The sequence below is a fragment of the Haliotis rufescens genome, unplaced genomic scaffold, assembly GCF_023055435.1.
Source record: "Haliotis rufescens isolate VD_foot unplaced genomic scaffold, xgHalRufe1.0.p SCAF_20, whole genome shotgun sequence".
Taxonomy (NCBI): domain Eukaryota; kingdom Metazoa; phylum Mollusca; class Gastropoda; order Lepetellida; family Haliotidae; genus Haliotis; species Haliotis rufescens.
In genome coordinates, this window is record NW_025963891.1 from 8,741,978 (window position 1) to 8,766,022 (window position 24,045).

The 24,045-nt window shown below is 40.3% G+C and overlaps 1 long non-coding RNA gene across 1 annotated transcript in view; it reads left to right on the forward strand.

The window, feature by feature from the left end:
* Nucleotides 1-16,244: 16,244 nt before the first annotated feature.
* Nucleotides 16,245-24,045, forward strand: part of LOC124130940 — a 45,420-nt gene continuing 37,619 nt past the window's right edge. Inside the window, exons 1-2 of the long non-coding RNA XR_006860584.1 lie at nt 16,245-16,403; nt 19,253-19,515. This is a non-coding gene — a long non-coding RNA (uncharacterized LOC124130940). The remainder of the gene's footprint in view (nt 16,404-19,252; nt 19,516-24,045) is intronic.

A 24,045-nucleotide genomic window follows, 5' to 3' on the forward strand; every position in this document is an offset into this window, starting at 1 on the left:
TTGTCTGGTCCAGACTCGATTATTTACAGACCGCCGTTATATAGCTGGAATATTGCTGAGTGCGGCGTTAAAATACCAACCAACCAACCAACCAACCAACCAACCTTAACATACATGAAAGGATACTAACTGAAGAAAACATTTTTTTTTGTTTATCACGTATTTATTTTCGGTGAGAATTTTTTTCAACAAAATTCCAACTACGCGGTAGCTCGAAAATGATTAAGCTACAATTTCCTGAAGACATTGCTGGTGAATAAGATCAATTTGGTGATAAAAGGAAATGACAGGGTTTGCAAATATTTATATATCTGCATAATAAAAATAGAAATTGATAAGTCGTTAACAGGATTGCCAATATAATATAACATAGAAGTTTGCAGAAGTATCTGGTACGTATCTGCTTCATTCAAGTTAAAGTTATGCACCATGAAAAAAATAATGTTTATATATGAATGAGCGAAGACGTTAACGATATTATTACTGCGTGAGACACATATGTAGCATGTCTGTACAGCTCCCCCGTGTTTAGAAAACAGATTTCTAGCGTGGACTTTTGTAAACTGCACTCCCCTCAGTGCCTAGTCCGCAGAAAGATGTGATGAATGGGAAGTACAACAGAAGCAAAGAAATTATCTTCATTTTTACTTTATCATGATGAACTGTTCGAATATTACGGTTCTTAAGTAAATATTCCTGAAAAGCGAATGAGTAAAGAGTAAAGTCAAGTTCGGTGAAAAGATTTGTTTGTTTGTCGTTTAACGCCGTACTCAGTAATATTCCAGCTATATGACGGGGGTATGTAAATAATGGAGTCTGGACCAGACAATCCAGTGATTGACATCATGAGCATCGATCCACGCAATTAGGATACGGTGACATTCATCAACCAAGTCAGCGAGCCTGACCACCCGATCCCGTTAGTCGCCCCATACGACAAGCATAGACGCCATTTACGGCAAGCATGCATATGGGTTGCTGAAGACCTCTTCTACCTTGGATGTTCACGGGTACACAGATGTAAAGTAATTAAAAGTATAGTTTGGTCAAAACGGAATTTAACAGAATCTAACGTCATTTAGAGGAGTTTTTCAATCCAACGTGGTTCTCTTGTAAATATAGGTAAACGAAATACATGGATGGCGTTCTTCGATTGCATAACTTCCTGAGAAGCACGGTGTTTGTGTACACACATTATTGCAGTATTACGTAAGCTGCGTGCAAACGATTATGCATATGTTCCACTGGAGCATAAAATACGTAGATACTTAACCACAAGCGTTATGGTTGCACATTGAAGTGTGATCCTTCATCCAGCGATGGCGTAGTCGGCTGCTGATGTACTACATCAAAGTATGCACATACTTTCTTATATCTGGTGTTTGTAGCACAGTGTGTGTACTAGATTCTATCCTTATGCCATTGAACAGTGCCTTGACTCGAGTCTTGTTGATGTTTATATCATACCACATACATGTATGCTTAGTTTGAGTTAATTTAACAGGTATGCGTGTGAAATTATGTATAGCTTTGATGAAATCAATTATGAAGATAATTATGGTGGTCGTTTGATTAAAGGAGTTTTAAAGGATCTTCTTGATTACCGGGTTGATGCTGAGGCTGATGGTGTATACTTGATTTAAAGAGATAGAATCAGCCTTGGAATTTACGTAACAGAAAAGTGTAGAATTCTGTTTTTACGTCAGCCTACATGGTATATTTGCAAGTTTTGTGGTTAGGTGGGGGTAGGTATTTTTTCCTTCTCTAAACGAAGGGGGGGGGGGGGGGGGGGGGGGGGCGTGTGTAGCGGGTGGGGGCAGTCGTGTAATGCGTCGTAATTCTCTGTCTGTGTAGTGTTTCGTCTGAAACCGATGATTGTGGGTTCGAATTCCGGGTCGCCCAGGTTTCCAGGTTGGTCAGAACCATACCCCTGCTTGTGCTTTTCACCTAATTGGTACACCTGAAAACCTGCATCACTTTGGCCTATCCCCCCACATTAAGCTGACACGCCATGAAATGGCTGGAAAACTGTTTAAAGCGGCGAAATCGACAATGTGGTACTTTTCAATCATATATGACAGGAAATTATCATGGATTTTTAACATTTGCAAATAACATCCACCAGAGAAAGAGAAATTAATCCATGATTATCTGCTATTTTTCAGAAATGGAAAATCAACAGACCGCTTGTGTGTCTTTCCCATGTGGCCTTTGGGTGACAAATGCACTTGCAAGAAGCGTACATGAATGAAAACCTTCGATTCTGAGCAAACCCCTAACTATGTAGAGGCTTTTATAAGAAGGTGCAGTTCATGTGCATTGTCTACAAGCACAGGCTACTCCATGTTCATTCTCTCGGACGCATATCATGTGGTTCAGTGCCAGAGTTGTTCTTTGAGTGAGTGAGTTTGGCCAGACTCTCAAATAAGATCCCACACAAAACTCCTGCTGATTGAATACAACGTGCGTACTATGAACCCTTATATCACAGCGCGTCACCTTCAAATGTCAAGGTTACACAGGTCGAAATAAAAACTACAAAACCCTTTCAATAATCCAAAGAAATCTCAAAAGTAACAGATTTATTTAAGTATTATTAGTGCTGACAAACCAAGGAACATTATTGGTATCAATTGGGATTCGACCCCACGGCCACCAGATGCTCCTGCCCGCTATTTGATCTCTGCATAATGACCAGCACTGCTTCAGGCCTTTTTGATATTCTCCTTAACTTCCCAATGAGCTAAAATTGATAAAACGTATGTAGGTGTATATTAAAAAATATAGATTTTTTGTTTGAAAACCATTTTCAACCAACTAGATATTATGCCATTTAAACAACTTAATTTATATAAATATATTACCTCTCACCTGTAGTTATCACACCTGCATTTGTTGTGTTGTGTTGCACGGTATAAAAAAATGACAGTTGTTCGATTGGCCGTGTGAAAGTGAGTCAAATATACGGGAAGCAAATAAGATTATTTAACTCAACCACGCACCCCACCCCCAAAAGAAGTGGGAACAAAAAAACCCCAAACGAACCCACTTATGCCAGTACACACAGAAGTTTTTAAGAAAAGTTATCTCCTAAACCCCAAACAAAAATAACACTAAAAGTTTATTAACAATAAACGAGTAAATGCCCAACTCATTTCATAAAAACAAAAACTTAACCACAGCCATATGCAAGAAGCCATAAATGTCAATAACACCGATATGTACAATTACGGGAGGTTTGTGAGGCTCACTGTGCCTGTTTACGAATATATTGAAACTGTCAAAAGAGGTTTACACGAAACTAAACATAGTGAGGCTAGATATTAGTTCAATCAAGGTAACCATGGTGTATGGCACTGCGCCATGGGAATCTGATTAGCTCCCTTGAAGGTGTTCTCTACAAAATGAGGTAAAACGCTCAGCTAACCTATCGACGGTCAGTTTCATTGGGACGGTCTGACAGCCAGGTAAGATCATCTTCTGTTTCATAGATGTACTTGCCTTGTATATTATCTTTGCCATTGGAGCTTCGCCACTCATACTTAATATATAAGTGTATATTTGCATTGTTGAAGTGTTTTAGAACAGTATCACCATTCTATGCAGACACAATGTCTTGGAAATATATGATAAAGGAATATAATAGCAGTAATAATTAATACAAATAGTCGTTTGTTCACCTGCATAAATATAGACATATGGTACAAGTTAAATAGGGAATTGCGTCGGAGAACATTTTTGTGTCACTGATGCGTCCAGTTTGAAACTGTCCTCCACTTGTCTAAACTTTTTGCAAACTTTGGTGAGGCCATGAATGTTGAAACAACATTTGAGCATGATTCGTATAACGCTGTTTGAAACTCTTCGTGGATAGAGCATGCTCTGTTGTACCTCAACAGTTGTGAATTGTTGACATCAAATGCTTGAGCTGCTGCAATAGTGCTCGACACGAAGGGAAAGTTGACGATTGGCAAGTTGAAGTCATCCCTCTTGTCATATTGTCTTGGGAAATCCTTCAGATCTAAATATCAACAGATGAGGCGGTTCACTTGGTCTTTTTATTTCTAGGTAGGTAAATCAGTGGCAGGGACTTGGATATTTAACGAATATTGAACTATATCAGATCATAGATATACCTGAAGATAAAGTTAAATTTCCTTGTTTTGACTTTGCAAATCTGATGAAAAATTCCAAAATCATATGACTACAGAAACTGATCAGCATGAATGGGAGCAATATTAATTGGTGCCCATGAGGAGGCCTACTTCCTTCCAAATTTTGCATACATGTTATCAATACGAAAGTCCAGCATTTCACATATTGTTTTGGCAGTGAACTTCAGGTGACATTTGCTTTCATTTTCAATACATTGTCCTGAACCTCTGCAAATAGAGAGATAACAGCATCTGTGGAAACCATGTTTGGTAACATGGATCAAGGAATGAAGTTATTGCTTCAGTTTGCCATGTAGGAGAGCGCTGAACAAAGTTGAACAATCAACTTGGTTCCTTCCTGAGATTGCTCAAAATCAAGCAAATTCATTTGAGAACCCACATGGTAATAATTCCACTTAATTGCACAATTACTCGATAGTGTGTCTGATAGTGCTAGCCCACTGAGATACCATGCCTCATTTTAACATGGATACCCAACTCTGACACAGTATACTGATTCCGAGCCGGCCAGTCCTTCTTTTAGCCCCTGAATGCCTATCGACAGGCAGGGTATCAACAACTAACATATTTTAACGTCCTTTGACGCGACCTCGAACCACTTAACGTTCTGTGGACAGAGGCTTTGTTCACTAGACCAAGGAAGCTGTCCACTAGTATGAAACCCCATGTTCTGAATATGCGTGGCTTCAATACATCTGCTGCACGTCAGTATACAGACTTCACTAAGTTTGTCATCACCATCAGGTCAATCTTGCTACTTAACCTGGCGATCCTGGCCACGATATCAGACAACCGATCTCTACTGCAACAACCAGGACAGTCATTATCACATCTTTAACCTGTTTCCACAATGAGACTGAAGCAATGTCAACATATGTCTAGGAATGTTTAACTATAGCTGTAATTAAACCTCGCTCACTGGAACAACCTACTCTTCAGCACCATGAAACAGCATTATTGTGTATTCTGTCCAGGTTCGTTAGGACCAAACTCTTAGAATGCTTTGAATTCTTGACCATGGATGTGCGCCATAACAAGCCATTAGAATGTGTTAGCACGGGACCTGTTAGCCTAATTTCGTGATACCGTCTCCATTAGGGATGAGGTATTTAACAAATTGGGCATGTACTTATGATGACTATCGGGAACATTTATGTATCATTGTCATAGTGAACACCACTGTCTTGATGCTATTCTCAGGTTTGGACAACTGTATATAATTGAAATAGCATTGCGCTTTATAATGAACCACAATGTAGGTTGAAGACAGAACAGAATTTAATGTTATCCTCAGACAACGTCTCAGACGAAACACCTTCACGCATTATGTAACCCGTTCACTCTGATGGTACTTTCCTAAAACATATACTGCATATTTTTGCACTATTTCGATCGTAGTCAGTCGTATGTTTGACACAGTTATATTCTACTTGTGTTTCTTTTGGGCTTTCGGTCAAACCTGTAGTTTGGGTTCACATTAATGACGATGAGTGAGTGAGTGAGTGAGTGAGTGAGTATGGTTCTGCGCCGCTGTTAGCAATATTCCAGCAATATCACGGCGGGGGACACCAGAAATGGACTTCATACATTGTACCTATGTCGGGAATCGAACCTGGGTCTTCGGCTTGACGAGCAAACGTTTTAACCACTAGGCTACCCGACCGCCTCTAATGACGATGAATGTAGGAATAACGACCAGCTTACATTTTCACATTTTATAAGTTGCTTATCACATTTATGTGTGTGATACAGTCGAAATCGTGCAACGGATTCTGCTTTTAGCGGAAATTTATTACGATTATGGAAAAGGTTTTGTCACTTTTAATTAATTATGATGATTATTCACCATTTACCTCAAGGAACATGACGATAGGCTTACAATCTAATGGTATACACAACATACCATATGTGGTCAGCAACAATTTAATTACGACAGAAAATCTAAAAGCACAAAAATAAAGAATGGCACGATAACACGTTCCGTTTTAGTTCTTGAAACCAATGTGTCTAAAACGTTCCTCGATGAACGTTTTCTCGCTCTCATACATGCTAACGCAAGAACAAATACAATTTTTCTTTAGAAAACTCAATTTTTTCACCAGTGTTGGTTTCGTAAAATTTAATGGAATAATACTTTATTATCGAAGGGACATATATGATAGTACAATGAGTCCTTTGTGACTAGTACAAGAAAAGAAGTGTTTGTTTTTTTGTTTGTTATTTAACGCCGCAATATTCCAGCTATATGACGACGATCTGTAATTAATTGTGTCTGGGCCAGACAGTCCAGTGACTGACATCATGACCATCGATGTACGGAAATGGGATTCGATGCATCAATCGTGTCAGCGAGCCTGACCACCCGATCCCGTTTACCGTCTCTTACTACCAGCATGGTTGCTGAAGACCAAATCTAACCCGGATGTTCCGGGACGAGTCAGGATGGTTGTACGCTGTTTTTCGCACAATGCCAGCATTATCGCGGATAGTGAAAAATCTTAAAGAAAAATGATGCAAAATGGCAAACTGAAGACGACCTTGGCCTGTCCGGTTGTATGCTTTGAAGTCTGGCCAGTAACTGATTGCTCGACCACACTGTCGGCATGACCACTTTTCACCTTCCCACCATCCATCTGCACATAGATTGAACTCTCCCCAGGGCGGGTCTTCCTGAAGATGTAGTTGAAAGGTAACACCTGGTTGCCGACACCAATATAAGCTTCATACACGCTCTTTTCTCAGGGTCTGTGTAAACAGGGGTTATTTTCGAAGACTAAGGCCGCACGGGTCACGTTTCTGTATACAAATAAGTCCTAATAATTTTGATTAGCACATCATGTAAAATGGTATCTATGGTGCAGACATAATAACAAGCAATGTGTAAAATATAATAATATTTCCAAAAATCGAGCAAAACTTCATCATAACACCATGTCAAACACAAATATTGCCATACGAATTATCTGTTGAGATTGTAGGCCAATTGATAATATATGGTTAATTAACACACACACACACACACACACACACACACACACACACACACACACACACACACACACACACACACTTTGAGAACAGAGCCTTAATTGTGTTACATGCCTTGTGTTTGTGTTGTGTTATGTCTCCACAAAATGGGGGTGGGGGTGGGTATGGGGGGTGCAGAGTTGCGTCCCTTGGGCACACCAGAAAACCTATGATTGTGGGTTCTAATCCCGGTTCGCCCCGATTATGTTTCTAGGTTTGTCAGCTCCATAGCCGTACTCGCTTTTTTTCACCGAAGTGGTAAACGTCTGAGACCTGCATCACTTCGGGCTTTCCTCCCACATTAAGCTGACACGCCGCGATATAACTGTAATACTGTTAAAAGCGACGTTAAACCCAACTCACTCACCCACATTATGGGGCTCGATGTTGTCATATTGAACCAGATCAACAGGTCTGACCTTACAGATCAATACAGCCCCGAGTTTATGTAACCAGGGACGCGCGCAACAGAGCAGTTGTACGTGTACACAGTTTCAGCCACGACAAATTCGTCAGATGGATTCCTCAAAAGTTACTGTGACAAATTAGCTTTCTCTCTAGGACCAAGGAAACCTTCGAAATTCATGCTTAAAGCTTATAATCTTACACTTTTTTAAAAATCGGGGTTAAAGCTGCCGTGGCCGTTTTCGTAATGACAATGCCTCATGATGGGGTTAGTTCTCAATAGGCCTCAGGCATAAGCAGTATACTACAGAGTGAGTGAGTGTGTTTGGTTTAGCTTGAACAGTGTGTCAGTCATATCACGGCGTGTCAGCTTTACATTAGATGACAGTGATGCAAGTCGTCGTGTACAATAGGATGTAAATGTATGAAGTAACTGATCATTCCGACTGTTGTCAATCTTTCTTATCCTCTTACGTTATTCAAATACTTACTGGGGGCACGGGTGGCCCAGTCGTCTAAGGCGCCACGATTCGCTGTACAGAGTTGCGTCCCTTTGGGCACGCCAGAAATCGATGATTGTGGGTTCGAATTCCGGTTCGCCCCGGTAAACGTCTGAGACCTGCATCACTTCGGGCTTTCCTCCCACATTAAGCTGACTCGCCGCGATATAACTGGAATACTGTTAAAAGCGGCGTTAAACCCAACTCACTCACTCACTCACTCACTCACTCACTCACTCACTCAAACACTTACTACGAATTCTTTTCTCGGAACGGGTCCCTGGTTCAATACGATGGCCTGTCCTTTATCTAGAGAAGAACGTGCCTTTAAGAGAGGAACATAGTCCTCTTACTTATCAAGATCTCTGTGCCAACCAACGAATGTAGGATTAAATATTCGCAACTAGTACATGCAGCCGGAGATAAATAGTATATGCAGCCATGTATAATGTACACATAATTACAACACGATACAATAGAAAAATAACTGAACGAATAGGAACACCTGATCATATTCGTCCTAAAATACACTTTTATGATCAATTAGGTATTATGCCTATATCTATCATTAATTGTTCTTTAAGCTGTTTATTTTTTAACGGTTGCATGGCTTCAAAAGCTTAACCAGTCGTAACACGTGCATTTTTGGTGTGTTCTCTATTACATAATGTTATACGATGTCACAGCTGACAGCGTCCTGACCCAAGATATGACGTAATGCACGTCATGTCGGACACAAGGCAATGAAGATTACATTAGGGAATGACGTATAAAGTTTCTGTCGGTCTGATACTTATGGTGAATTCTGAGACACTGTTTATGTATTCAGAAACGCCAAGTCGGTGTAAAAAAGTACATTTCGGCCAGATGTTGTCGCTTCAATGGCTCCATAGTGGGTGAAATGAACAGTGCCATGTGCTCGTCTATTTCACCACGCGCTCGTATATTTCACTGCGCCGCGTGGTTTCCATGTCTGGCATAGTTGTTGATGCTGTCGATGCCGTTCTCTCTTCAGTTAGTCTCCCTGGCCTGATACTACAAAAAATCTTAGATTATGCAGAAAAAGATGCTATTTTTAATCATTTCGGGATTTATAGTCTTAAACTTCAAATTTTAAAGCTGAGAAACATGAAACATTCTGTTGAGTTTATTACATAAGACGTAAAATCTTCGAGATAGCGTTTCAAGATATGCATGTCATGTTTCAAATCTGACATCTCTAATTTATATCTCATGTCATGGCTCATTCTATGATCTCAATGATAAGAGCATTTGTGTTTTCAGTATATTTTTTCTTGAAGGAATTCGTTCTTAAAGTAACATGAAAAGAACATTTTGTAGTATTTCGGTTCTGTAAATATTGTCTTTTTCATTAACTTTGATAAACGTTTCAACTGTAAAAACAAAGAACATCAAAATATATAAAAAGCAATTTGTGTACGAATCAGTATTGGCCATTCATAGTATTGTATTTATCATGTACATCGTTATTAGATTTTTTATACGCATTAAGAAGTTGGATGTAGACATGCCAGTGAGTACGAGTTTGGATAACAACTTCTTCATTGCCCTATCGACCGCCTCCGTGGTCTAGTGGTAGAGCGTCCGCCCGGAGAGTGGAAGGTCCGGGGTTCGATCCCCAGCCGCGTCATACCAAAATACGTTAAAGGATGGTACTTGTTGTTACCCTGTCTGGCGCTCGGCATTAAGGGGCTAAAACAAGGACTGGTCGGCTCGGAGTCAGAATACTGTGTCTGAGTGGGGTATTCATGTTAAATTGTGGCATGGTAACTCAGTGTGCTAGCACTATAAATCGGCATAAGTCTGGACTAGTACAAGCAGCCACACACACACATACACGTGCATGCACGTCGCTATATAAGTGCAATAATCCAGCAATATCACGGCGGGGGACACCAGAAATGGGCTTCACACATTGTACCCATGTCGGGAATCGAACCCGGGTCTTCGGCGTGACGCGCGAACGCTTTAACCACTAGGCTACCCGACCGCCCTTCTGGGTAAGAAGGAGCCTGACATGTTGGGTATGTATAATAAAGAAGTTGTTATCCTTAAGAATATACATTGTCATCTCCAGCAAAGAGTTAAATATGTATCAGCACTATCATGTGATTTGTTTGTGTACTGTGACACTGTAGCTAAGGTATGAACTCAGTTGTTGTTCGCAACATTCAGTGAGTGAGTGAGTATGTTTTTTTTAGCAATATTGCAGCAATATTACGGCGGGGGACACCAGAAATGGGCTTCAAACATTGCATCCATGTCGGGAATCGAATCCGGGTCTTCGGCGTGACGAGCAAACACTTTAACCACTAGGCTACCCGACCGCCCCTTTACATTCAGAGTGGTATTATCTATAATACATGTATGTGGAGTGTTGTAATCAACTGTCTCTAATGAGTGTCGTTAGTTTATGTCATTATTGTTAGATTTTAACTTCACACCTGATGTTATATTGTGAGGTACTTCCCCGAATTCCAACATTCAAACAACATGCAAATAAGTATTCTCTTGTAGGAGATTTCGCAGATTGTCCCACTAATGATGATGATGATGATGATGATCATGATGATGAAGTGTATTTATAACGCACTTAGTTCAATATTTCAAATGAATGCTCAAAGCATTCACATGATAAGCGAAGTAAAGATCAGATGAACATATATACTGAGCACACGTTACATACTGATTACCTTATATTATATCATTCAGTGTTCCATACTGGTGAGGTAGGTGAAATAGGGTTTAACTTCGCGTCCAAGATTATTGCACGTGCTTGTAAGTGTGTGTGGCTGCTTGTACTAGTCCAGACTGATGCCGATTTAAAGTGCAAGTCCACCGAGATACCATGCCGCAATTTAACATGATTACCCCATTCAGACACAGTATACTGACTCCGAGTCGACCAGTCCTTGTTTAGCCCCTTAATGCCGAGCGACAGTCAGGGTAATAACAATTACCATCTCTTTACGTCTTTTGGTATGACGCGGCCGGAGATCGAAGCCCGGACCTACCACTAGACCACGGAAGCGGTATGTTCCGTACTGAATAATACTGAACCGAATATTGGATATGGTAGCAAAAAAAACTGATTTAAAAACTGTGTCCAAAAGAGAATGTTCCTGATGAGTGTGTCTGCTTCATCTAGATCGGTCTTGATTGTGTGACAAATTACAGCTGGTTTCCGAAAGTGTGTCAAGGTCGGCAAGGGTCATCGTACTTCGGCTATTGTACTATCCACTGCTTAGATGTGTATATGGGAAGCCATTAACCTACTTATGGGGACTGTGGAAACCAAGCATGATAAACAGAGGCATGTGTTCTCAGTGGCGGGAAATGTATGCATTTCTTTAAGGCTGTGTATCGGCATGTGTGCCTGGGTGTCGCTGTACAAAACAACCTTAGGGCTACCTGAAGTAACTTAACTTTATGTTAAGGTATAGGACTTGCGATCACCTTGGCGTTGAGATCGCTTTGTACAACGGCACCCTGAACATGAGTGAGTGAGTGAGTTGGGTTTAACAGTATTCCAGTCATATCACGGCGTGTCAGCTTAATGTGGGAGGAAAGCCCGAAGTGATGCAGGTCTCAGACGTTTACCACTTCGGTGAAACCCACGAGCACGGGTATGGTGCTGACAAACCTAGAAACATAATCGGGGCGAACCGGGATTCGAACCCACAATCATAGGTTTCTGGTGTGCCCAAGGGACGCAACTCTGCGCAGCGAATCGTAGCGCCTTAGACGACTGGGCCACCGTGACCCCCCACCCCCAACCCTGAACTAGAGTCAGGGTTTGCATCTAGTATTCGTTATGACACAATGCTGTTGTATATATTTGAGTAAAGAGTATATTATTTCGTAATGTTCCGTAACAATTAAAATGAACACATCATACTTCATGTGATCATAATAGACTCCACAGGAGGAGAACGCTTCACTTGCCACGTTACCCACGGTTTGACAATTATATTATTGTAAACTTTCATCAATGGTTGGATGTGAATAAACCATTGATGCGCGAAGTGACGCATGGTTTAGCTGCTCATTAATATGAAAATAATTAATAATCCTACAAAAACAGCAATGATGAAAATATCAGAATATTGATTTGGGCTCGGAAGGGTAGCTGAAGGTTATCTGCCCCTGATATTACATCAGGAGTGACTTCCCTTGGAAAATCATATCCGGCTCGGAAACATATGACTGTGACTTAGAGCGGTCCTCCATTCAGTAAAGGTGAGGTGAGATAGGGTTTAACGTCGCGTCCAAGATTATTGCACTTATATAGCGACGTGCATGCACGTTTGTGTGTGTGTGGCTGCTTGTTTTAGTCCGGACTGATTTATAGTGATAGCCCTCTGAGATACCATGTCGCAGTTGAACATGACTACCCAAATCAGACAAAGTATACTGACTCCGAGCCGGCCAGTCCTTGTTTTAGCCCCTTAATGCCGAGCGCCAGACAGGGTAACAACAAGTACCATTTTAACGTCTTTTGGTATGACGCGGCTGGGAATCGAACCCCGGTCCTTCCGCTCTCCGGGCGGACGCTCTACCACTAGACCACGGAGGCGGTCCTCATTCAGTAAAGAGTTCCATGATACATCAGGACAGGGTTTCAACAATGAATGTTTATGATACGCCTATCCTGGTACCTTCTACGAATGTGGAATATATTTCATGTTACCCGTTATATTAGTAATACGATTTACGAGCAGACAAAATTTGAAAAACGTCGTATTTGACTAAATATACTCTAAGAATGATCCAGACCTGTACCCACAGCTTATATAAAAATCTTAAACTATTGATACTGGAGAAACGTCAACATACTATTTAGAACTACAAATAACTTTCAAGGGTGTACATGTTTACTTAACACAGAGCTCCATTCTGAACACGTTCCACTCCTGCGTATCTCGCTCTGTAGTCAGCTGCATCTCGCGAGATCCTACACCAAAACAGTTCCTATCATTTAACACAGATACCTCGAATACTTCAGCTGCAATACCAGGCTTCACGTTGACAAGAGGTATTCATACGCCGCGAGCTACATGAACGATGACGTTGGGTTTATATGTTGTGGTGGCCATGCTTCAAAAGGACAATCCCCATAAAATACACATTATTAGTAATAATGACTGCCTATTTTTGAAAATTGTTACACAATAGATAGATAGAGTGAGTGAGTATGGTTTTACGCCGTTTTAGCAATATTTCAGCAATATCACGGTGGGTGATACCAAAAATGGGCTTCACACATTGTACATGTGGGAAATCGAACAGGGGCCTTCAGTGTGACTAGCGAACGCTTTAAGCACTAGACTACCCGACCGCCCATTAGAATAACTAGAGGTCGCTAAGATTTGGGACGTAGATATCATACACCAAATGTATGACTGTGTAAGATTTGCATGTAAATGTTTCTCCCCATCAGTTCAGACTGTCAACTCCGGATAATATTCTAAGTGACCTGTAAAATCAATTCCTATTCTTCGAAGTTCGTATTTACTTGAGCAATGGCGTCAATTTCAACTGTGTTCGTAACAGCCGTCGCTTCGCTATATCTAGTGTGGAAATAATGATATTGGATGTTGGAATTCGAGTTAGCAACAGCTGTTTCTTGACTTGTGTTAGCTTAATGACTATAAGGAAACTAGTACATATTTTGACACAGAACACAAAATACATAGGAGACGGGACAGCACTATACACATATTCAACACAAAATACACCAGCGGACACTTAGAAGATATTTTTTGGCCGAAAAGTCGTCTTGAATTTGGCGTCATACTGGTTAAAGTTCAGGAACAGTTTCGTTAACTCGAAAACATTTCCTAAAATGACATCTTAGTTAGAAACAAGCTGCAATGCAGACATTACGTACATGAGACGTGGATTGAGAGCCGTCATTTACGTGTTCCCACTGTGATAACTTGATGGTATATAAACAGTTCCTCGGTATAAGAATACTACAAAAACAAATTGGGCGTTTTCTCGTTAATACCAAACAAATCATCTCTGAAGTTTGGTTTTGTGGACCGCAAGACTTGTTTGGACGACTTGTGATCATTTAAGCTCGAAAATACTCCTCCGACTTTAAATGATAAAGCGCTGTAGTTCGTTGTGCGAAGTTGCGGCCTGGAATGTGATCATGAGCTGTGATCCGGAGTTTGCCAGACGTATACACTGGCTCCGGGGTTTTACCAAAAGCGGGAAATAAATACAACATGGAATTTCCTCCCACATCAAGCTGACACGCCATGACGTAACTGAAATACTGTTCAATACGGCGTTAAACTCGACTCATTCACTCTTTTATTGTATTGAAACGTCAAAATATGAATACATGGATATGCTTGCTTCGTTGCGATATCAACACAAACGATAACATGGTGGGTGTGACAAATATATTCATACTCCGGTTGATAGTGTCCCTGTCGAAATGAAAAAAATACCACAGGGCAATCACTCTTAGCATGATAAAGGTACATTTATCCGTGAATATAGAATATAGAAGTGGAGTTAGACGTGGCGTATAAGATTTTGGCAGTCTATGGTGACGTTCATGCGCGTGTGTTTGTGTGCTATTTCCTAGCCCACTGAGATACATACCATGCCGCAGTTTAACACGAATACCCCATTCAGACACAGTATACTGACTCCGAGTCGACCAGTCCTTGCTTTAGCCCTTTAATGCCGAGCGCCAGGCAGGGTAACAACCAAAGCCATCTTTTACCGTCTTTTGGTATGACACGGCCGGGGATCAAACAACCGACCTTCCGTTCACCGGACAGACGCTCTATCCACTTCACCATGGAGGTGGCCTAAGTGCCTTAAGGTAATATGAATATGCCTGATCACGTGACAGATCCAACGATGTGCTGCGAGACGGATACAACACATGTCGGCGCAAAGTGTTAACATGGTAACGCTGCACAACAATATTCACAGCTGACTCTATGTAGATATGTTGTGTCTGTGAAATAAACATGACGTTTCGAAGGATTGCATGCAAAAGAGAAGTAAACAAGATACATAATTATCCAATCGAAAACATATTGGAATATACAAACGAGATAAGGAGGGTCGATGATGTAATTTCAAAATCGCAAAAAGATCTAGGAAGTGGCGAGGACTTTTTACTGCGTACGCCATGTTCTCATGATGATAAAAACAAGAGGACGTATATTTCCTGTCAAGTGCCAGGCGTCCTTATATACAGTGTTTATTTTCCGACATCATATTCCAGGAAAGGATCCAGACAGTATCTTTCATCCCCGATCTTCACAAATTTAAGGGTATCTTAAATTTGATGTAACAAATAATATCTGCTTCCTGTTTATAATTAAAACATTGGGAAAATGTCTAAACAAGAAAAATATGTTTACCGGAAGATTTAACTCTTTTATCTCTATTCGGTCGTTTCGGTGTGATAAACTTTCTTCCAATTAAACATCACAACTTAAAATCCATAACTTTCCTCTGTAATTTAACTTGCTCGCGAAAACGTTATGATCGTTGCTGATGAGTGTTCAAAGAATGCAGTAATGGCTAAAGAATTTGCCAAGCTGCCTTGAGAAAAAAACAGGCGGATATATTTCAGATAATCAAAGCAATTCAATTTCACGTCGGGTTTCGATTAAGAGATTTGAGATTTTGCTTGAAGATGGCAGCAGACGATGACTTGTGAAACGGCGCACGTGCTATGACGAGTCCACGATTAATCGCCTGCTCGTGGATTTCGTGGCGCGTGCGCGCGTGTTGATCCGCCAGCTAGTCAATCACTTGTGGTGAGACAGCTGTTGGCAATTTCACACAAACTGAGCTATAGCGTCTGCTCGCCTTAAAATGACCGCAGGATTACCTTAACCTTCGCTAACTCATCGTCTTGGTAAATTGGTGATGCCACAAATAAAGATTATCAGACAAGCCACCTAGATTGTATTCTCGTATTCTCTTAACGAGAAGAAAATCTATGTATTGAAGCCGACAGCAGTTATTGCCCCTTGTATGAAACGGATACATGTAATTAGCACACGTGGGCTTCAGACTTGCTCATAGTCAAAAAGGAAGTGACGAAATATGTAGATTTATTCATGAGACCCCCGGTCCTATTTGTCGCGTTAGAATTCCCCACCATACCAAAAAGTTTCGATCTCTGAATACGCACGGAAAGGAACCATTTAGCAGCGGTCACGCATTGGGCTAGACAAATACTTATGTAGCGTGACTGTGCACGACTGAAAACCGGTCTTGCATCTCATAACAGGTAAATGATATTATATATTATCACCGATCCTTGCTTCCAAGTTGCTTGATTCCCATAGCGAGTTCCTTTTATCTTTACCTTCTTTAAAAATTGTTCACCGTATCAACTATAGTCTAAAATGTATAATAATCATAGAGACATATTGTTCCAAAAGTTACTCAGAATTGTCTATGTCCATTCAAAATTTCATTTTTACACTTCAGCAATAAATTTCCTTAGCACAAAAAAACCTACCAAACTGTTTGCCAAAATCAGATCTGATCTGTCTCGTAAAGCTTATCCTCAACTTGTCTAAAAAAAGCTCTTCCCATGTCAATGAAATCGAAACCTGCAACTTTCCATTTTTACCTGCGATGTGATTCCCAGGGCACAGATAAGATGTTTAAGAGCCCCTGTTCTTTTTGCCTCCAGTGCCCAATCCCATAGTTTATAATCCACACAGAACATGTATATTCCTACTCGGGGCGTCTCGAGCTTAGAGAGAGAGAGAAATCCATTCACAAATCTCTCCCTGTACCATCTCTCTGCTAAAGGAAGGATATAGCGCTGTTCTGCCTTCCGCTTGTGTTTGAAAGGTACCGGCGTTGAGAGATCGGTTTATGAGCCGTTGTTTGTGGAAACGCAGTTCTGACTTCAGCTGTCTTAATTTTCAGGTAGTATTATATGTTGTTTTGCACGTCATTTATTTTTGAAATAGTTATCCCTTTGTAACGTATATTATTCTGACGTTTTTAGCCAAAATGCTACCTACACCTGTTGGGTGATGGAACGGTGAATTTCACTTTCAGTAATGCTTATGAAATGCATCACCTTTACAATTTATCCGTAAATGAGTTTTCGTAATTAAATTCCATTTCAGATTAACTGGAAAATAGTTCCTATACGTTTTATGATGATTTATTGGTATTTTATATGTAGACTTGCGACTACCACGTGCTGAAGCAGCCTGTTCATTATAATTGGAAGGTTTTCATCTTCATAAAATGTATCTTGACAGATAGGTTTACTGACGAAAGATGTGTTCAAAGCATGATCTCGTCTCGTATGACCATTTGTTTTAATTTATTGCTCCGAACTGCTTTATCTGTTAAAAAAACATTCAATTATGGTTATTGTTGCTAGTCATCGCATGTTCTTCCTAATCGTCAATGGAGACATGTTATTTCTACAGCTATAATGGAGACATGTTCTTCCTACAGCTTCAGTGGAGACATGTTCTTCCTACAGCTTCAGTGGAGACATGTTCTTCCTAAGCTTCAGTGGAGACATGTTCTTCCTACAGCTTCAACAGAGACATGATCTTCCAACAGCTTCAGTGGAGACATGTTCTTCCTACAGCTTCAATGGAGACATGTTCTTCCTAAGCTTCAATGGAGACATGTTCTTCCTAAGCTTCAATGGAAACATGTTCTTCCTTAACTTCAGTGGAGACATGTTCTTCCTACAGCTTCAGTGGAGACATGTTCTTCCTAAGCTTCAACAGAGTCATGATCTTCCTACAGCTTCAATGGAGACATGTTCTTCCTACAGCTTCAATGGAGACATGATCTTCCTACAGCTTCAATGGAGACATGATCTTCCTACAGCTTCAATGGAGACATGTTCTTCCTACAGCTTCAATGGAGACATGTTCTTCCTAAGCTTCAATGGAGACATGTTCTTCCTACAGCTTCAACAGAGACATGATCTTCCAACAGCTTCAATGGAGACATGATCTTCCTACAGCTTCAATGGAGACGCGTTCTTCCTAATCTTAAATGGAGACATTGTATGAAAGCACTCAGATTACACGTATATATATATTTGTCCTATACATTAATCTGTTTTCTTAGTTATTTGTTAAAACAATAGGTATACTGGTCTGCAAAGGATAAAATTCAGAGCATACACACGGCAACGCGCAGCCAGCAGATGCGATTGGTTACGTTTTTTTCCTAGATCAAAGCGATGCCAGAGATATCGAGACGGTCACATGTGTCTACATTTCCATTAAGATTGTCATATTAGCTCCGGTTTTAACTCATGCGGGCATACTGTTGCTTCATGATGAAATGCTGAAAAATATCTTTCAATTTGTTTGCGTTAGCTAGCATTATGTGTGTACTAAATGACCTGAACATCAGTCGTCATTTGTACATATTATATAGATTATCGTCGTGTCAATACCTTTCCTGTAAATAGGACTGTCACGTTCATCGAAAGGACGCCATGCGGGGATTCCGTGACACGATCAGTCCGTGAACTCGTGGCGCTTCATCCGACTTACATGGGAACAGGAATTCGACTGCATGTCCCCGGTGGTGTGGATGATGCTCCTTGTTTCAGTCACTGGTTTAAGTCGTCCAAACTCGATAATGTATGCACCCTGATATGGCTGGAAGTTTGCTGACTGATGCGTTGAATAAAAACAATACTCAGTCACTCACTCATGTTGTGATCCTAGTCTGTCAGGCAGACCCTGAAACAAATATATCAAGTAAAGAGGGGCGGTCGGGTAGTCTAGTGGTTAAAGTGTTCGCTCGTCACGCCGAAGACCCGGGTTCGATTCCCGACATGGGTACAATGTGTGAAGCCCATTTCTGGTGTCCCCCGCCGTGATATTGCTGGAATATTGCTAAAAGCGGCGTAAAACCATATTCACTCACTCACTATCAAGTAAAGCCCATGCAAGTCTATATTAGTGGGCAAGCCTAGATTACTGCAATTTCAGGAAAGGAAGAGAGTTTCTGGGCTCCTTTCCTATTATATTTGTATTAAGATATTTCACCAACTGTTTCTTTTCAAGATATGTTCATTTCAGAGACTAGGTGTTAATATGGTTATGAATCGTACCTTTCCTTTCTTCACAGATACGTATTCAAGGGTGTATATTTCGGCGATACCGAGAAGAAAACTTCTTTCTGAATGGCGGGTGTGGTAGAAATCGATAGCGAGTTTCAGATGAAGGAGTACTTTCGTATTCTGGACACGAAGATTATAGGGTATATACCATACGATGAGTTCCATCTGATCATCAAAGGCTTCCAAGGGGAAATCTCTCTGACCGATGAGGAAGTCACCAACGTTTTGGACGTCGTCGACAACAACAAAGACGGAAGAATTACATTTAATGGTACGTACCTTAAACATGCATGAGGTACACATGTAGTCTGGAGAACATAGTGTGGGTATATGATATCTCAATACATGTGCTATTTGTAATGAGAACAATGCGTTGCAACATAATACAGGTATCAGTGGGACTAGGTAATGTAACATACAGTAAACTACGGTTATAACGAACACGCTTATAACGAACTGACGGATATAACGAACTTACTTTTTTGGTCCCGACTATTTGCTGTTGTTATACTGTATATATGCTTATAACGAACTACGGTTATAACGAACTAAAATTAGTAGTCCCTTTGAGTTCGTTATAACCGTACTTTACTGAATATGAATAGTGGTGGTGTTCTAGCATCGGTCATAATTTGACCATAAAGGTGACAAATATCAGTGAAAACAGTAGGAATTCTGTGTGATGATCATTTTGCACAATTTGAGGTGCCCATTCACAACACTATCCATTAAGAACCAATTGTGCCAACTTCTAGCCAGTATTCTGGAACGAGAGTTCTTACATGTGTGACAATGGCCTTGTCTTTGAATACATGTATGCACTAACGCGTTTCGAAAGGGAAAGATTGTCATCTGGTGAATGCGTGCTGCTGTTTATTTCTCATATATCCTAACGAAAAGCAACTTTCTTGTGATAACGACTGTTTGTATGTTGTGAGACAATTCCAGTGTGTTCATAGCCGATGGAAGAATGACATAGGTATTTGCAAGAACATAGAGTTATCATCGTTGCCGCAAGCACCATCTTCCTCCCATCGCCAAGGAAAATCACGTCTTGTTTATTTCTGCAAAAAAACCTCTTTGATAAACATACTATTTTTTTCCATGGCAAGATGCTTGATGTTAATCTCTGCAACCAAAATATAGGAATCATTACGACAGAAATGCCACATGTACAGTAAAGTACGGTTATAACGAACTCAAAGGGACTACTAATTTTAGTTCGTTATAACCGTAGTTCGTTATAAGCATATATACAGTATAACAACAGCAAATAGTCGGGACCAAAAAAGTAAGTTCGTTATATCCGTCAGTTCGTTATAAGCGTGTTCGTTATAACCGTAGTTTACTGTAATACAATCGTAATTTCTGTGTAGAGCAAACCCCTATCAATACGGACGGTATCGCTCAAAGTGGAATTTGCCGATTAAGGAAAGACGGTTGAGGAGTAATGTCTCTCAAGACCCTTTCCGTGATATTTTGTCGTTTAACAAAAGAAAGGAGTACGGATTAGCGAGGCGTAACTACAGTAAACTACGGATATAACGGACTCAAAGGGACCTCTTATTTTAATTCGTTATAACCGTAGTTCGTTATAAGCATATGTACAGCATACATACAGCAAAAGGACGGGACCAAGAAATTGTTCGTTATATCCGTCAGTTCGTTGTAAGCGTGTTCGTTATAAACGTAGTTTACTGTGTTCATTTATTCGTGTCTTCTTCTTCGTGACGTGCAGCCGGACATGCTTATCTTTGTCCCGAACACCTGGGAATCCATTCATGTAATTTAAACTACTATGTTGCCTTTTGCGTCCAATGGAATATGTTTCGCCTGATAATGGAGTTATTCTCTGGTGTTGACGTTCCATAGTATACATAATTGTCAACTCAAACGCCTTGTCACAACAATGTATAATGAAAGCAAAGATATGTAGACAACATACCAGAGTCATGCCGCCATGGAGATATCGGCTATATTACACAGGTGTCATAACCCTCTTGGGATAGTGTCAGTCAAGGACAACACCATGACCTCTAAGCACCGACATAGTTCTTTTACCCTGTGAACTTATTTACCCTATTAGCAACACCAAATTCTTCGTTGAAGATGATCTCTTAAATAGGCTTTGTTTTATTTCCATCGCTGTATAATTTATTACTTTTAAATGAGATTTATATTTTTATTTTTTTATTTGTTGAGTAGTCATGGCATAATGTCAGACGCGAGGGGTTTTAAAGTTTAAGTCAATATTGACTTGTGGATTTCTCCTTCGCTAATGTCGCATTGAACGGATAAAGGTAGAGTTGAAATCCACAGCTCAACTTTGTCTCCATTGTTACTTAAATATATTCAAAAATTTAACACTCTTCTGTGTACGTTACTTCATGTCAAAACAACAACATATCTTATCGGATTTCACGATGGTGCTAAGGTGATATCGTGTTTTCCCTTGCTATCATGTTATCAAGATAAACTAGTTCTCTGTAGCGTATTAACCTGGTAGCCAATCTTAATATGGACTAAAGACGAATCAAGTTCGAAGGTCATAACTGGCACAGAGTATCATGAACAAGCTTTGATAGTTCCTCCCAAGGGATTCCCTATGCTCATATGCAAACACAACATTTATCTGAGTTCACCGACACAATTGTGGTAATTACACGAGAGTCCTCAATGTATTAACAAGTAGCATGCGATAAGAGGCTTAACGGTACCCCATCACCCTCAGATACCTCAGTGATTCACTGGCACTCGTTATCGCTCTCTGTAATTATGACTGCAAAGTGCTTACACGTAGGTCGAAAAGTGTATCTAAACAGCTGAAGTGTTCCACCTCTAATCGTCAAAGAATTTAAAAGCCATTGTTTACATCACGCATAGGACAAAAACAAACAAATGAAAAAAGTTCACGTTGAACAGGTAAACGCGACGGGAAAGCATTTGGCTATAATGAGCACTTGCTCAGGGAACAAGGGTGTTGAACTGCCATACTGGAAGGTGATTAACGGAAGCTGGAGAGAAAGATGGAAGGTCTGGTGTTCCATCACAGTGATAGATCTAGAGTGTGACGGATGGAAAATGGATGGAAACTGTACCTCCCAGTGACCTTCAAACAGAACCTTGGCAGTTTTATTTGTATGTGTCGACTACCTATGATGTTATTTCCCATGAAAGCCATATCAAAGCTACAACGCATTCAGAACTCTGCGGCTAGATGCATCTCTAAAGTTCCAAGATCCAATCACATCAGTCCTGTCCTCAAAGCACTACACTGGCTTCCAGTCTCCTTTCGTATACACTATAAGATATGTGTCATCACTCACGACTGCCTCAACAATAGCGACTATCCAGACTATCTCAAAGATCTTATATCTCTGTACAGTCCAGAGCGTGCTCTCCGATCCTCTGGTGGAACTCTACTGTATCAGCCTCTGTCTACTTCTGCTATGTCTGACCGTGCCTTCTCCTTTTGCAGTCCACAGTTATGGAACGCTTTGCCTTTGAATCTGAGAAACTCTGCTACTAAGGAAACATTTAAGTCTCTCCTCAAAACCCACTTCTTCACCTCAGCTTTTCAATAGATCTCCTTATTGTTGGCATATGTACATAGATATTACTTTTTAACCTTGTCACAGCGCCAGTGAGCAACTGTCGATGGATATTAGGCGCTTTACAAATCAATTATTATTAATTATTATTATTTTTTAATCAAATAACGAACAACGGTTACTATTATTCTGTTTTTATATAGTGAATGAGCAACACATCATGCCAACAAATTGAAATCTTTGAAACTTCATTAGTTTCATTCTTGGTGTACAGTGAGACCCCGTTTTTAATCCGCACCCTTTCCTGTCAATTCGTCCGGATTAACGAATGTCTGGATTAACGAAACATTGGTAAGTAGTAGTGTCCCTTTAACTTTATAGACGTTCCCAAAGTAATCAATCGGAATACAGGGTGTCCGGAATACCGGGTGTCAGGATTAACAGTGTCCGGAGTAATGAGATTGGTCTGTAATGATCTAAAATATATATCTTTGAACTTACATTATATGACTATGGGATGGTGAATGTGCTTTCTTTAAGGTATTACAACAGTAAAATTGAGGTTAAACATAACTAAGTGATCTTGTGGTCCATGTTTTCATTTTGCTTTTCGTTTTTGTTTATATAAAGGTCGTAAAATGAAAATAGAAGGGTCTTACTTTAAACGTACTTTTGAAATTACACAACACGCATTTTTTTAAAACAACCATGGGATCTCTACTGTTTCCTCGTCTTCATTCTAACGGTACAAATGCAGTAATCAACGTCAGACTTGGGCAATAACTCCCGTATCCCCTTGATCTCACTCACGGAGCGTGTTGGATAGCCTCGATGTTCTTTACCGACAAATTACAGCGGCAAAATAAAACACTCGCCCACTTCACTGTCTTCGCACCTGACTAATACAAGTCAGAATTAATGAGTATGTGGCACCCACTAGCCGGCTGTATCCCTATGATGGATGGAGGCAGTGCAGGAGAAGCTATTCCCACACTGCCCATGGGAAACAGTTCGTTGATTCATGCCACTTGATAGTTCGTACTTTTGTACATATTTAGCATGATTGAGGATTGTTCTTTTGCAGATTAAGTGCAATTTATTGAACCATATGATCGAAGTGTCATATTGATGGTGCGATATCACTGAAGTGGATTGTCGTTAATATTCATTACTTGCTCTGTAATATGATTTTTTATCAGCGCTATCCGGCAGATATGTTGCCGATGCGAAACTTAATTTTAACTCACTCA